Below are 15,113 nucleotides of genomic sequence, written 5' to 3'. Positions count from 1 at the left end.
CTCTATAGAAGACAAACCCTGAGGTGTGTTTTGAGTAAGATTATGATTTACAAGTCAGGTGATGCCAGGTCCCAACTAGTGATCTTATCTGCATCTGAAAACTTCAACTGGTCTTTTAACAATTAGAACAGAGTGATAAAAATATCTGCCCTATATTCCTCCTTTTCCCAAAGTGATTCTTGGCTAACAGTGTCCTAGTGAAAGCAGATATTAATTGTTTCCTTGGGGTTCTTTGCCCAAGTGACCTCGGCCAGTAAATACACCACATATCTCTTGTTGTGACTTCCTCACTTTCTCATGACTTTAAAGAAAAAGAAGATTCCCCTCCCTTTATGAGCTTACACATTTCTTCATTCTTGGTGCCTGCTTTTCAACTTAGATAAAATATGGTAGCCATTCTGCCAAGAATGCCTACATTTTTCTTTCTACCTGCAAGTGTCCCTAAAATCTGCAGGCAAAATGTTTATGGGGACAAAGTCAATTACTTGTCTGTGGCTCTTTACAAGAAATCAATAAGTAAATTATCTCCTGTTAATCAGATTAAAGAGAGGTGTATATTAATTTTTAAGTATTTTATCAGACAAATATATGTTTCACTTATTTGAATTGATTAAATAAACTTTGTATAGAGATCCCATACTATTAATAGCTACTAAAATTCATGGAGAAAGTGCTAATTAGAAAATGTGTTATCCGAATATGATGCTAATATAGTAAACAAGTCTGTCCTCTTTCAACATATGAATGTATATTATTCTGTAGAAGAAAATAACTTTATGGATCATTTATAATTAGATTAATTTTTTAGGAAATATAAAGCAATTGCTTAAGTTCCCGTTAAGAGAGTAAAAATGGACAGTCCTCCTTGTGAATCCATAGACACAAGTAATTTTTAGGAGTGATCAGTCCTACTTTAATTTTCCTCCTTATTCTACATTATAGTCTTGTTTAAGGGTTTCCCTTGCCAAGAGGAAACTTGGCAGATGGAAACTACTGACAAACTTCTAACCATGATGCAACATCCCTGAGTAACTTAACTTGGTTCAGAAGGAAAATCTCTGGAGGTGAATGTCTTTCAGGATACCTGTTTCATTCATGAAGAACTGTTACTCCCGCTCCTGGGCCCGCCTCCGGGTCGGGGGCTCTGACCGCATCCGAGGCGCGTCCCGACTGCAGCAAGGGAGAGACGGAGGCGCTGTCATCTTCTTGACTTGGGCGCCTGCACTCTCCCGGGACTCGGGATGCCAGAGCTGCCGCGTGGGGTGAGAAATAGTCGGGGTTGAGCCCCAGCTGGGCCGAGGGCTCACACTCTTCTGGTCTCTCGGACAAGACTCACCTGAAGGAATGTGTGGTGGATTGGCTCCAAGTAAAAGTACAGTGTATGTATCCAACTTGCCCTTTTCCCCAACAAACAATGACTTATATCGGATATTTTCCAAGTTTGGCAAAGTTGTAAAGGTTACTATAATGAAAGATAAAGATACCAGGAAGAGTAAAGGGGTTGCATTTATTTTATTTTTGGATAAAGAATCTGCTCAAAACTGTACAAGAGCAATAAACAACAAACAGTTATTTGGTAGAGTGATAAAAGCAAGCATTGCTACTGACAATGGAAGAGCAGCCGAGTTCATCTGAAGGCGAAACTACTTTGATAAATCTAAGTGTTATGAATGTGGAGAAAGTGGGCACTTAAGTTATGCCTGTCCTAAAAATATGCTGGGAGCACGTGAACCTCCAAAGAAGAAAGAGAAAAAGGAAAAAAAGAAAATTCCTGAACCAGAAGAAGAAATTGAGGAAGTAGAAGAAAGTGAAGATGAAGGGGAAGATCCTGCTCTTGACAGTCTCGGTCAGGCCATAGCTTTCCAGCAAGCCAAAATTGAAGAAGAACACAAAAGATGGAAACCCAGTTCAGGGGACCCCTCAACCTCAGATGATTCAAGACGCCCAAGGATAAAGAAAAGCACATATTTCAGTGACGAAGAAGAACTTAGTGATTAAGATTAATATTTATTATGTAAATATCATAAAAATAAAAAACTTTATAGTACAAAGTTCAGCTGGAGACTGAAGATTACTTTTTTTTTAGGAGGTTCTGGGGATCGAGCCTGGGACCTCGTACTTGGGAAGCAGGCACTCAACCACTGAGCTACACCCATTCCCCTTAAACAGTTCTTTATTTTACCATAAAATAGTTCACAAGCATCTGAAAAATAACTTTAAATATCATGTCTCTCTCTATCTTAGCAGATAATAAAAATCAGGATTTGCTAATAACCATTAATCCTGAAAACAACTAATTTTAATAAGAATAAGAACATGTAATGTTATCATAGTAATACTACTGTTCAACCCAAGAAAGAAGGTAGATATTAAAAAGATTTGAGAAGCCCTTTGTAAAAGCTTTATTAGTATCTGATTGGTTTACATGAATATTTTTGAAATTAGTTTAATATTTACCACAAAAACTTCATAAAAACTGAAAAAAGAGTTGAGTTATTGTTATTAAATTTTAATAAAATTTTCAGTATTATTTTGTGCTAAAAAAATAACTTAATTTTCGCAGGACACAATATTGAGTCAGAAGACAACAATCTTTTGAAAAAAATAAAAGACAAAGACAATATTTGACTTTTATTTTTAGCATGAATTAAGTGAAGGGAAAATGTGAGACTGGAGGATAAGCATGAAGTGTGTGTGTTTGCACATGTTTTTGAATGTTCTGATTAGAGGTGATAACTGACACCCTTATGTAAATGAGTTTGGCAGGAAGGAGCTTGTAGAGAAAGGAAAGCAGAGAGATGGAAAAATACCTGCTTTCTACCTAAATCTTGGCTATAGGCCTTTAAAACATTTTTTATTGCTCTTTCCTGCAAGATTCTTATACTATGCATGGTAAGGCTAACTGTAATATAGGAAAACAGTAGATATAAAAGTCAGTGTGTCATAAATACAGAATGACTGCTAAACACAAAAAACCTCAGAAGCTCACAGAGGAATACATACATTAAAACAGTAATGATTTAAATATTTCATAAACTGGGAAGCTGCTGCATGTTTTTATCTTGGAAGAAATATGATAGAGTCATATTTCTGTGAATTTTTAGGATCTGATATAAAGTGATGGCAGTAGGATGGGATTATTGGAGATACAGGAGGTAGAAGTTGGGGTCAAATATGAAGCTACATTTTCAGTTCAGCAGCCTGGAGAATGTTATACACTATTTTCAAGGAAGTCATCAAAAAACTTTGGTGGTGGGAACTTGGACTGATGGCTAGATATGTTTAGTGAAAGGTGATATTAGAATATGTATACATAAAAACAGACATACTAGTATAATTCATAATAAAATTTCATAATAAAAACTGCTGAAAAGAACTGAAGATAAACTCATGATCGGGAGCAATGAATTGAAGTCATGTGATTGAGTAAAAATGTTGATAAGAATTGACATAAAAGAGAAGAAAGCAGGTTTTTTTATTTTTGAAGAAGCTTTAGATTACATAAATGTTAATAGAAAATATAGGGGATTCACATATATCCCACCCCCTCCCACTCCCACACTTTCCCCCATTAACAACATCTTTCATTGGTGTGGTACATGCATTACAATTGAAGAACACATATTGAAGCATTGTTACTAACTGTGGACTACTGTTTACATTGGAGTTTACACTCTGCCATACACAATTTTATAGGTTATGAAAAAATGTATAATGGCCTGTAATTTTCATTTTAATGTCATACAGGACAATTATAATATCTCAAAACTGAACCATGAAAGCAGATATTGTAATCTGTGAAATGACAATAATAAGAAGGAGAAGAAAGAATAAAATTCAATATAGAAAAGAGAAATTTGTCTTAATGGAGGAAGAATTAAAACTGGTAAGAATTCCATTATGGTCAGAATTTAAAGAATAGAAGCACAGTGATTAATATATTTCATTATTAATAACAATGAGGCAGAATAGAAATGAGGCAAACCCATTGGATTTCCTGTTACAAGATGATTGCAAACTTTGTGAATTCTGTTTCAGTAAACCCAAAGGACAGAAAACATATATAGGAGAATGAAATGTAGAAATGTGGTAAGAAGGGCAGCTTTAGCTGCTATCTTGTGCAAATATGAAATCAGAAAATTGACCATTTTGATTACATGTAGATATGGAAATCATATAAATTTGCATCCTCATTGAAAAGAGGATAGAAGGTGAAAAGAACTGAAAGGACAAAATGAAGTCTAAAAGCACTGTTATGTTCTAAAATTGAGGGGATACAAGCATGGTAAGAGGTAGAACTAAAGAAATAGAAAAGTAAATGCTTAGGGAGGGAGCCTGGCTTGATGCCTTGATCTGAACAGAGCTGCCATCACGCACTGCCATGTGCCTGACCACCCACAGCTGGAGCTGGTGTGAGACAGCTTCTCTGATGATGCCTTGATTTGGAAACTTTCATGACCTCAGAACTGTAAATTTTTTTTTTTTTATGGTGATATTGTGTTTTTTTTATTTTTTTTTATTTTTTTTATTGACTTTGTAATAATATTACATTAAAAATATATATGTGAGGTCCCATTCAACCCCACCCCCCCACCCCACCTCTCCTCCCCCCCCCCAGCAACACTCGTTCCCATCATCATGACACATCCATTGGATTTGGTAAGTACATCTTTGGGCACCTCTGCACCTCATAGTCAATGGTCCACATCATGGCCCATACTCTCCTCCATTCCATCCAGTGGGCCCTGTGAGGATTTACAATGTCCGGTGATTGCCTCTGAAGCACCATCCAGGGCAGCTCCATGTCCCAAAGCCTCCACCTCTCATCTCTTCCTGCCTTTCCCCATACCCATCAGCCACCATGTCCACTTTTCCCAATCCAATGCCACCTCTTCTATGTGGACATTGGATTGGTTGTGTCCATTGCACCTCTATGTCAAGAGGAGGCTCAGATTCCACATGGATGCTGGATGCAATCCTCCCACTTTCAGTTGTAATCACTCTAGGCTCCATGGTGTGGTGGTTGTCCTTCTTCAACTCCATCTTAGCTGAGTGTGGTAAGTCCAATAAATCATATTGTAGGTGCTGGAGTCTGTTGAGGCTCAGGACCTGGCTATCACATTGTCAGTCCAGAGATTCAAATCCCCTAAATATATCTTAAACCCCAACGTTAACTGCACCTCCAGCACATTAGCATGAAAGTCTTATGAAGGAAGATCCCATCTGAGTCCAGATTCATCACACATAAACACCAGTTCCAAAAAGGGGCCATCTGACCTGGTAGTTAACCCCATCGGCCATGACCATAACTCCCATGGGTCTCTTTAGCCCTCGAAGGAACCGATATCTGGGGGTTGTATCTGCTTTATCTGTCTCTCTGACTCTGCTCAGTTGTGCATGAGGGCAATCCTTCTGCCAGCCTCCAGACTCTTTTTTAGAAACTCGTAGCCATATAAACTCATTTCTCTTTTCCATTTCCCCCTTACTTTAGTTCAAACAGCATTTTAAAGTCATGTTATTTTATGTAGACAGGGATATTCTGCTGATCCACATTGAACCTTCCGTATAAGGTCATTTTCCAGTTGCATCATCAGTTGGTAGTTGATAGTGGTCCCTCGGTGCCAGGGAGGCTCATCCCCGGGTGTCATGTCCCACGCTGGGGGGAAGGCATTGCATTTACATGCTGAGTTTGGCTTCGAGACTGGCCACATTTGAGTAACATGAAGGCTGACAGGAGGAAATTCCCAGGCACAATGTTGCTCTAGGCCTTGTTCTTATTTTAGGCTTATCAGCTCACAAGCATAGTCATTAGCATCAGGGGCTCACCGTTGAACCCTCACTCCCTCCCGGTCCCCGCCGCTGTACCTGGGAGACTGTCGCTGCTCCCCTAGGGACCACGACAGAGCACCACTGGCCAGGAACCCAGTACCCCCCCTGCTGTGGTTTTTAATTGTTGCCACTATGAGTATATCCAAACATTACCATGCACCCTGGACATATGTTCTGTACAGCTCCCTGTCAGCCATATATCACCTGTCATTGGTATCCCATACCAGTATCCCTCCATTGCCATTGTTGAAACACTCTGTGATCCAGAACTCCCCGAAATTTGAAGCCCAATATAATGTCATGGTCCCTTACTAGGGAATGGCATATAGCGAGGGATTTAAAGGTTAGATAAAGAACTTGGATAAAGTTAGATAAAGAACTTAGATAAAGAATGTTGACTTGAAAAAATTCTACATCCTATCTTTTTTTTTTTTCCCCCCTAATTATTCAGCTTCTCTTCACAGGAGTCCTAGACCACAGCAATGCATATATATAATATACAGCACTCCCATACATCCCCCACAAAAACCTTTTTCCTTCCAGAGCAATACACTTACACCCTATTCACATCATATTTACTTAACGTGATGTACAGAGTCTGAGACATTAGGTTTCTAACAAGGTGACATCTGTGCTTACATTATGGTGCATACTTTAGGATACACAGTTCTTTACATTCTTACTTATCCTATGTTTTACATTATGGTTTACATTATCAGTCTGTCATCTCCTATATGTTATGGTGTAATATTACATGTTTTATATCCATCCTTGTGTACTCTCAAGAAACTCCTCTCTTACCCCCCATTTACCTTGGTTCCACACATTTAACGTCCATTTTCCCTTCCACCTTGGTGCCCACAGTGACAGCCAACCTCCGTTTCCTGAGGAGCCACTTCCAGAGATAGATGGAATAGTGTTCAGGGCCTAACTTGCTCAACTGCCCCAATGCCCTGGGAGCCACCCTTTCTCTCGAGGGATACAGTTCCCTCTATTTGGTGGCATCAGTCCTCCCCAGGATGTGGGTCCACCCCCACTCTCACTACTTGGGTTTCTACCCCATGGTGACACCCACTCTGGCAGAATGAGCATTTAGACATTCCCCAGGAGCCCGTCCTGCATCAGACCCTCCCCTCCGAGCATTCTAAACAGGTAACCCTCTTTATTATATTTTGATATGATTTTCTCGGCATTTTACTCTCCACCAACACCTAACCCTCTCCTGTGTTCGTATGCTACCCCTCCCTCCCCCCACTTTTGGGCAATGTCACCCATCCGTCCCTCCCCAGCCACCCTCAAACCCGCAAAGCCCCAACCAAAGGCAACCCCTTGCCCCCCTTTTATCTCTTCTTTGTGTTCATACTTACCACCATCTCGTCTTAAATTCCACCCCTGCAGACATCGGCTCATATCCTTCCTCCACCCTCCGATTTCCTGTAAGCCTATCGTTCAGACTCTTGCTATCTAAGGCAGCTTGTTTATTTCATATCATTGAGGTCATGTAGTATTTGTCCTTCAATGTCTGGGTTGCTTCACTCAACATAAGATTCTCAAGATTCATCCATGTTATCACATGTGTTTGTAGTGTGTTTGTTCTTACAGCCGAGTAGTATTCCATTGTGTGTATATACCACATTTTATTGATCCACTCATCTGTTGATGGGCATTTGGGTTGATTCCAACTTTTGGCAATAGTGAACAATGCTGCTATGAACATTGGTGTAGATATATCGGTTTGTGTCCTTGTTTTCAGTTCTGCTGGGTATATACCCAGCAGTGGTATTGCTGGGTCATATGGCAAATCTATGGCTAGTTTTTTGAGAAAACGCCATACTGTCCTCCAGAACGGTTGGATCCTTCTGCATTCCCACCAGCAGTGGATGAGTGTTCCCCTTCCTTCACATCCTCTCCAGCACTTGTATTCTTCTGTTTTTTTCATAGCTGCCAATCTTATGGGTGTAAGATGGTATCTCATTGTAGTTTTGATTTGCATTTCCCTGATAGCTAGAGATTTGGAACATTTTTTCATGTGCTTTTTTGCCATTTGTATTTCTTCTTCGGAGAAGTGTCTGTTTAAGTCTTTTTCCCATTTTTTGAATGGGTTGTTTATCTTTTTATTTTCAAGATATAGAAGTTCTTTATATATGCACGTTATAAGTTTCTTATCAGATATATGATTGCCAAATATTTTCTCCCACTGTGTGGGCTCCCTTTTTACTTTCTTGACAAACTCCTTTGAGGTGCAGAAGGCTTTTATTTTGAGGTAGTCCCATTTATCTATTAGTTCTTTTGCTGCTCGTGCTTTTGGTGAGATATTCATAAATCCATTTCCTATTACAAGGTCCTGTAGATGTTTCCCTACACTGCTTTCTAAGGTTTTTATGGTCTTGGCTCTTATATTTAGGTCTTTGATCCATCTTGAGTTGATCTTTGTATAAGGTGTAAGATGGTAATCCTCTTTCATTCTTCTACATATGGCTATCCAGTTCTCCAGTCACCATTTGTTGAATAGGCCACTCTCTCCCAGTTGAGAGGGTTTGGTGGCTTTATCGAATATTATGTGGCTGTATATGTGAGGTTCTATTTCAGAGCTTTCAATTCGATTCCATTGGTCTATGTGTCTCTCCTTATGCCAATACCATGCTGTTTTCACCACCGTAGCTTTGTAGTATGTTTTGAAGTCAGGTAGTGTGATTCCTCCAATTTCGTTTTTCTTTTTAAGTATGTCTTTGGCTATTCGGGGTCTCTTTCCTTTCCAAATAAATTTCATAGTTAGTTTTTCTAGTTCCTTAAAGAAGGCTGCATTGATTTTTATTGGGATTGCATTGAATGTGTAGATCAGTTTTGGTAGGATAGACATCTTAATAATATTCAGTCTTCCTATCCATGAACAAGGAATAGTCTTCCATTTATTTAGGTCTTCTTTGATTTCCTTGAACAATCTTGTATAGTTCTCGGTGTATAAGTTCTTTACCTCTTTAGTTAGATTTATTCCTAAGTATTTGATTTTTTTATTTACTATTGTGAATGGTATTTGTTTCTTGATTTCCTCCTGATCTTGCTCATTATTAGTGTACAGAAATGCTACTGATTTTTGCGCATTGATCTTATAACCTGCGACTTTACTAAACTCATTTATGAGTTCTAGAATCTTCGTTGTAGATCTCTCAGGGTTTTCTATGTATAGGATCATGTCATCTGCAAATAATGAAATTTTGACTTCTTCCTTTCCAATCTGAATGCCTTTTATTTCTGGTTCTTGCCTCAGTGCTCGAGCAAGTACTTCTAAGACAATGTTAAATAGGAGTGGAGACAGTGGGCATCCTTGTCTTGTTCCTGAGTTTAGAGGGAAGGAGTCTAGGATTTCTCCATTGTAAACAATATTGGCTTTAGGTTTTTCATATATAGTCTTTATCATGTTCAAAAAATTCCCTTGTATTCCAATCTTTTGGAGTGTTTTTATCAAGAAAGGGTGCTGTATTTTGTCAAATGCTTTTTCTGCATCAATAGATATAATCATGTGATTTTTTTCCTTCAATCTGTTTATATGGTGTATTACGTTGATTGATTTTCTTATGTTAAACCATCCTTGCATACCTGGGATGAATCCCACTTGGTCGTGGTGTATAATACGTTTAATGTGTTGTTGAATACGATTAGCAAGTATTTTGTTAAGTATTTTTGCGTCTAGATTCATTAGAGAAATTGGTCTGTAATTTTCCTTTCTTGTGATGTCTTTGTTTGGCTTTGGTACTAGGGTAATGTTGGCATCATAGAAGGAGTTGGGTAATGTTCTTTCTGTTTCGATTTTTTGGAATAGTTTCAGCAGGATTGGTGTCAGTTCTTTCCGGAATGTTTTGTAGAATTCACTTGTGAAGCCATCTGGCCCTGGGCTCTTCTTAGTTGGGAGATTTTTAATAACTGATTCTATCTCTCTGCTTGTGATTGGTTTGTTAAGATCATCAATTTCTTCTTTCGTCAATATGGGCTGCTTATGTGTTTCTAGGAATTTGTCCATTTCCTCTAGATTGTCATTTTTGTTGGAATATAGTTTTTCAAAATATCCTCTTATGATAGTCTTTATTTCTGTGGGGTCAGTGGTGATATCGCCTTTCTCATTTCTTATTTTGTGTATTTGCATCTTCTCTCTTTTTTTCTTTGTTAGTGTTGCTAAAGGTTTGTCAATTTTGTTAATCTTCTCAAAAAACCAGCTCTTGGTCTTGTTTATCTGTTCAAGTGCTTTCTTATTTTCTATTTCATTTAGTTCTGCTCTTATCTTTGTTATTTCCTTCCTTCTTCTTCCTGTTGGGTCACTTTGTTGTTGTTTTTCTAATTCCTTCAAATGTGCAGTTAGTTCTTCAATTTTTGCTCTTTCTTCTTTTTTGATATATGAATTTATGGCTATAAACTTCCCTCTCAGTACTGCTTTTGCTATTTCCCATAAATTTTGGTATGTTGTGTTATCATTATCATTTGTTTCAAGGTAGTCATTGATTTCTTTTGAGATTTCCTCTTTGACCCACTGTTTTTCTAAGAGTGTGCTGTTTAATTTCCAAATCGTGGGGTGAAATCTGGGCTTCTGTCCCTTGCAAATCTCCAGCTTGACTCCACTGTGGTCAGAGATAATGTTTTGTATGATTTCAATCTTTCTGAATTCGTTCAGCCTTCTTTGTGGCCTAGCATATGATCTATCTTGGAGAATGATCCATGTGCGCTTGAGAAAAATGTATATCCTGCTGTGTTTGGGTGTAGCGATCTATATATATCTATTAGATCCAGCTCCTCTAATATACTATTCAGATGTTTTGTTTCTTTGGTGATTCTCTTTTGAGATGTTCTGTCCAGAGTTGATAGTGGTGTATTAAAATCCCCCACTATAATTGTAGATGTATCTATTCTTTCACTTAGTTTTTCCAGCGTTTGCCTGACGTATTTAGAGGCACCCTTGTTAGGGGCATAGATATTTATGATTGTTCGATCTTCTTGCCAGATTTTCCCTTTCACTAAAATGTAGTATCCTTCTTTGTCTCTCACAATTGTTTCACATTTAAAGTCTATTTTGTCTGATATTAATATAGCTACTCCTGCCTTTTTTTGGTTATTGTTAGCTTGTATGATTGTTTTCCAGCCATTCACTTTCAATCTCCATGCGTCTCTGGGTCTAAGATGTGTCTCTTGTAGACAGCATATGGATGGGTCATATTTCCTTATCCAATGTCCCAGTCTGAATCTTTTGATAGGTGAGTTTAATCCGTTGACATTCAGTGTTATTACTATCAAGGAATTATTTGTGTTAGCCATATTTTGATTGGATTTGTGTTTGTCATATTTTGTTTGTATATTTTTTTTTGTCTTTTTTGTTATTGTTGTTGGTCTTATACTCTCCTCCAACTCTGCCTTTCCTGTTTTCTTCTTTCTTCCTGTAGAACTCCCTTTAGAATTTCTTGAAGGGGAGGTTTCTTGTTGGTATACTCTTTCAGTTTCTGTTTGTCTGCGAATATTTTGAACTCTCCATCATGTTTGAATGCTAATTTAGCTGGATAGAGTATTCTTGGTTGGAAATTTCTTTCCTTTAGTACCTTGACTATATCATACCACTGCCTTCTTGCCTCCATGGTTTCAGAAGAGAAATCAGCACTTAATCTAATTGAGCTTCCCTTGTATGTGATGGTTTTCTTTTCTCTTGCTGCTTTTAGGATTTTCTCTTTGTCTTGAGCCTTGGATAATTTGACAAGTATATGTCTTGGGGTGGGCCTGTTGGGGTTTATGACTTGTGGAGTGCGCTGTGCTTCTTGGATATGTACATCTGTCTCTTTCAGTAGATTTGGGAAGTTTTCAGCCATTATTTCCTGCAGCACTCCTTCTGACCCCTTTCCCTTCTCTTCACCTTCTGGAATGCCTATAATACGTATGTTTGAGCGTTTTGCATTGTCATTCAGGTCCCTAAATCCTAATTGGATTTTTTCTATCTTCTTATTGACCCCTTCTACTATCTGTTTGATTTCTGAAGTACTGTCTTCCACATCACTAATTCTCTGCTCTGTCTCTTCTAGTCTGCTGATATTTGCTGCTAGTGTATTTTTGATTTCTTGAACTGTGGTGTTCATTCCCATCATATCTATTATGTTTTTTCGTATGTCTGCAATTTCCCCTCCAAGTGATGTCTTCATGTTGTTAACCTCTTTCATTACTTCGTCAAATTTGTCGGTGATAAATGTTCTGAGATCTTTCATTGCTTGTGCCAAGTTTTGCTCCCCTTCGTGATTATTGGTTTGTTGATTGGATTCAGCCATGTTTTCCTGATTACTGGTTTGGTTTGTAGATTTTTGTTGCTTTCTGGTCATCTCTTTATCTTGACGGATTTAATCAGTTCCTTAGCTTCTTTGTCTGCTCTTGGAGGTTAATTAGCTGTTATTTTTGCATCGGTGTTATATCTTCTCTTTGTCACTTTTTTCTTCTTATTCTAGTTTCTTGTTGTTGGTTAAGTTCACTTTAAAGGAAAGTATTAGTGTTGGGGGAAGGCAATTGTGTAAGCAAGGGAAAAGTGTAAAGTAATATTGGTGATATATGTTAACAAAGCAAGAATATGAGATCTGGGAGGATGGAGGTTAGATTTATGTAAATTGTGTAGAGTTATAGCAGTAGGTAGAGTACCTATTATGAGGTAGGTGATTGAATATAGGAGGCTTATGGTATGAGCTAAAAAGCTATTGATTTCGTGAGAGAGGGAAAGAGAAAAAAAAGTGGTAATAGTTTCAAGCGTGGATAACAGACAGAAAACAAAACATAGGTATTAGAAATTAAGACTTAGACCCTTCGTGGATCGAAGAAAGGGAGGTGGGAGGTGGAATATGGGAGAGCCAGTAGATGGTGGCGGATATCAAGATGTAGGGGCAAGAGGATAGTGCAGGTAGGCTAAATCAGTTCACACAGAAATGAGGCAGTGGAGGATGGGAAAATCCAGCAAATATGAGGTGTTCCCTGTAGCACCTATTGTGTACTTGAATTAAAATAAAATAAGTGGAAAATGAGGGACAAGAGGGAAAGAGAAAACCGAAAAAAAAACACTAATTATAATAAAGAAAAAAAGAAAGACAAGAAGAAAGGAAGAAAGAAAAAGAGGATAGGTACACGGTGGGGAACAGATAGGGGGAAGAGAGATACAGGTATACAAGTGTCACAATTACAACACTATCTAAAACAACAAGCAAAAAAACCCCTAAATAACTGTATAAAAAAAAAAAGGGACTTTGGGGGGCACGCTAGGAGAAAAGACTAGGGGATAATGCAATATTAGCAATCAGGGCGTCAAAAAGAGTAAAAAATAAGATAAAGTGAAAATAAAAACAAAACAATATGAACCAATAAAGATAAAATGCAAACGTTAAGGTCCAGAGCATTCAAGGACCCCAGGTAGACCCCAGGGCGTGATGGATTCAGGGGTGGAAAGTCTGAGACACTGAAGACTCAAGAGGTGTGAGTCTGGGGTGTGGACCGCCAGAGTCCAGGGGACCCAGACCTGGCAACCTCAAATCTGGTCCACAGAAAGCTTAGGAGCCCCGCAGTGCAACACAGCCCTCAAGGATCCCCGTAGCTGGGTGCCAGCCCCGTGGGGGAAGATAGATCGGCGAATTCTATATTGAATGTCTGATCTCTGAAATTCACCTAACTCCTCAGGGTATCAGCCTTTGGACAGCTCCCTCCCTGTGCTCCCTCGCAACGGCCACTTGAGGGCGCCTCTACACCACGGCCAGTTCAATGACCCAGATCCCAAGCCCCGCCGGGTGGGGTGGGCTTCAGCTGGAAACGCCGAAAACAGACTCTAAGATCCGAAATCCCAAACTTCGCAAAATATTCCCCAATCAGCTTCTAGACGTGTCTTCCTCCCTCACTGCACCCTACAACAGTCTCCCAATTGTGTCCCCTTATTGTCCAAAATCCAATTCCGTTGCAGATCGGCAGCCGGACCTGTGGGGATGGGGCTCCAGGCGGAAGCGCTACTCCCCCCCTGTCCGGAGACCAAAAACGTCCCCGCTTCACAGGGAAACACCGTCTGTCTCTGCAAATCAATCTGCAAAGGAGTCTTGTCCCAACAATCCCTCACCAGCCAGCCCAGTATCCGCGAATTTCTCAGCACCACAAAGCCTCTAGAATAAGGAAAAAAAAACAAAAAACAAAACAAAAACCCTGGCCGCCGCGGCTCCGGAGCTGCCGGAGCGCCCGCTACCGCGTCTCCGCCCACCCAAGGAGGGAACTTCCCGCGCCCAGCTGGGACCTCCGTTTATATATTATAGACGTATCCTCTCTGTTACCTTCCCACCGAATTGACATCCAGACACCTTCCAACCAGCAAAAATCCCCGAAACAGCGCGGTCCCAAAGAGCCTTCAACGCTGCCCAGCCGCCCCCTGCAGAGACACTACCAGGCAAGCTCACGCAGCCACCATCTTCTCTCTCAGTCTAAATTTTTAATCTAATAAATTCACATTATAAACACCAACACATGCTTGGTATAATGTTCCCAGCCATTTTTAGCAGACTAAAATAAATATAAAACCTGAAGAATGAAGGAATGAAATTTGGGGTAGGTATGAGGAACTCTGGCCAACAGAAATGAGTTGTACTTCTAAGGCACCAAGGAGACTGGAGGGCTGCTGAAGTGCGGGCGTGCTGGCTCAGTGGCACCGCTAGTATCATTTAAGCAGCAGGTAGGATTCTGGCAGGTAAGAAAGGTCATCCCTGGTGTTAGGGTGAAGGCTACTCTAGAGATGTGACAATAAAGAAGGGATGGCAAGGTACAGAGAGTGTAAACAAAGAGAACAGCTTGTGACCACCCCTTGGCTTGGAAGGACAAGGGAAGGAAATGTGTTTAGAAGTCAAAAGAGATTGGGAACTGTGGGGAGTGTTGCCTGGCACATCTTGAAGGGATGCAGCTACTCTCAGGAATGTGATATGTTTAAGCAAAGAGAAAGTGGGGGAAAATACTCTTGTCTTCCTCTCAAGTTTTCTCACCATTCCGATCTTCTGGTGATTTCAAACATGAATACTAACTACAATTCAGCAAGCAACCAAATTGAATAAGGGAGACACAGTCCATAGGGATCAGCTTCCCCTGCACAGACCAGAACAAGGAAGAGTAAAAAATGGTTTGGAACTCAATGAATAAAATAGGCCCCAGTCTTTTCTCTTCTCCCATGACATCTTGAGCATAAGTCTTCATTCACATACATTTGCCCTAAGATTACCTAATGACATTTTTACTACTGTTTTTGTTCCAGGCAAGAA

At 39.6% G+C, this 15,113-nt stretch overlaps 1 pseudogene; it reads left to right on the top strand.

Moving 5' to 3' along the window:
* Positions 1–1,312: 1,312 nt before the first annotated feature.
* LOC131277374 (zinc finger CCHC-type and RNA-binding motif-containing protein 1 pseudogene) lies at positions 1,313–2,104 on the top strand (annotated as a pseudogene).
* Positions 2,105–15,113: the final 13,009 nt, after the last annotated feature.

This window comes from Dasypus novemcinctus, assembly GCF_030445035.2.
Source record: "Dasypus novemcinctus isolate mDasNov1 chromosome 11 unlocalized genomic scaffold, mDasNov1.1.hap2 SUPER_11_unloc_1, whole genome shotgun sequence".
Taxonomy (NCBI): domain Eukaryota; kingdom Metazoa; phylum Chordata; class Mammalia; order Cingulata; family Dasypodidae; genus Dasypus; species Dasypus novemcinctus.
This window is presented reverse-complemented; position numbering and strand designations above follow the sequence as displayed.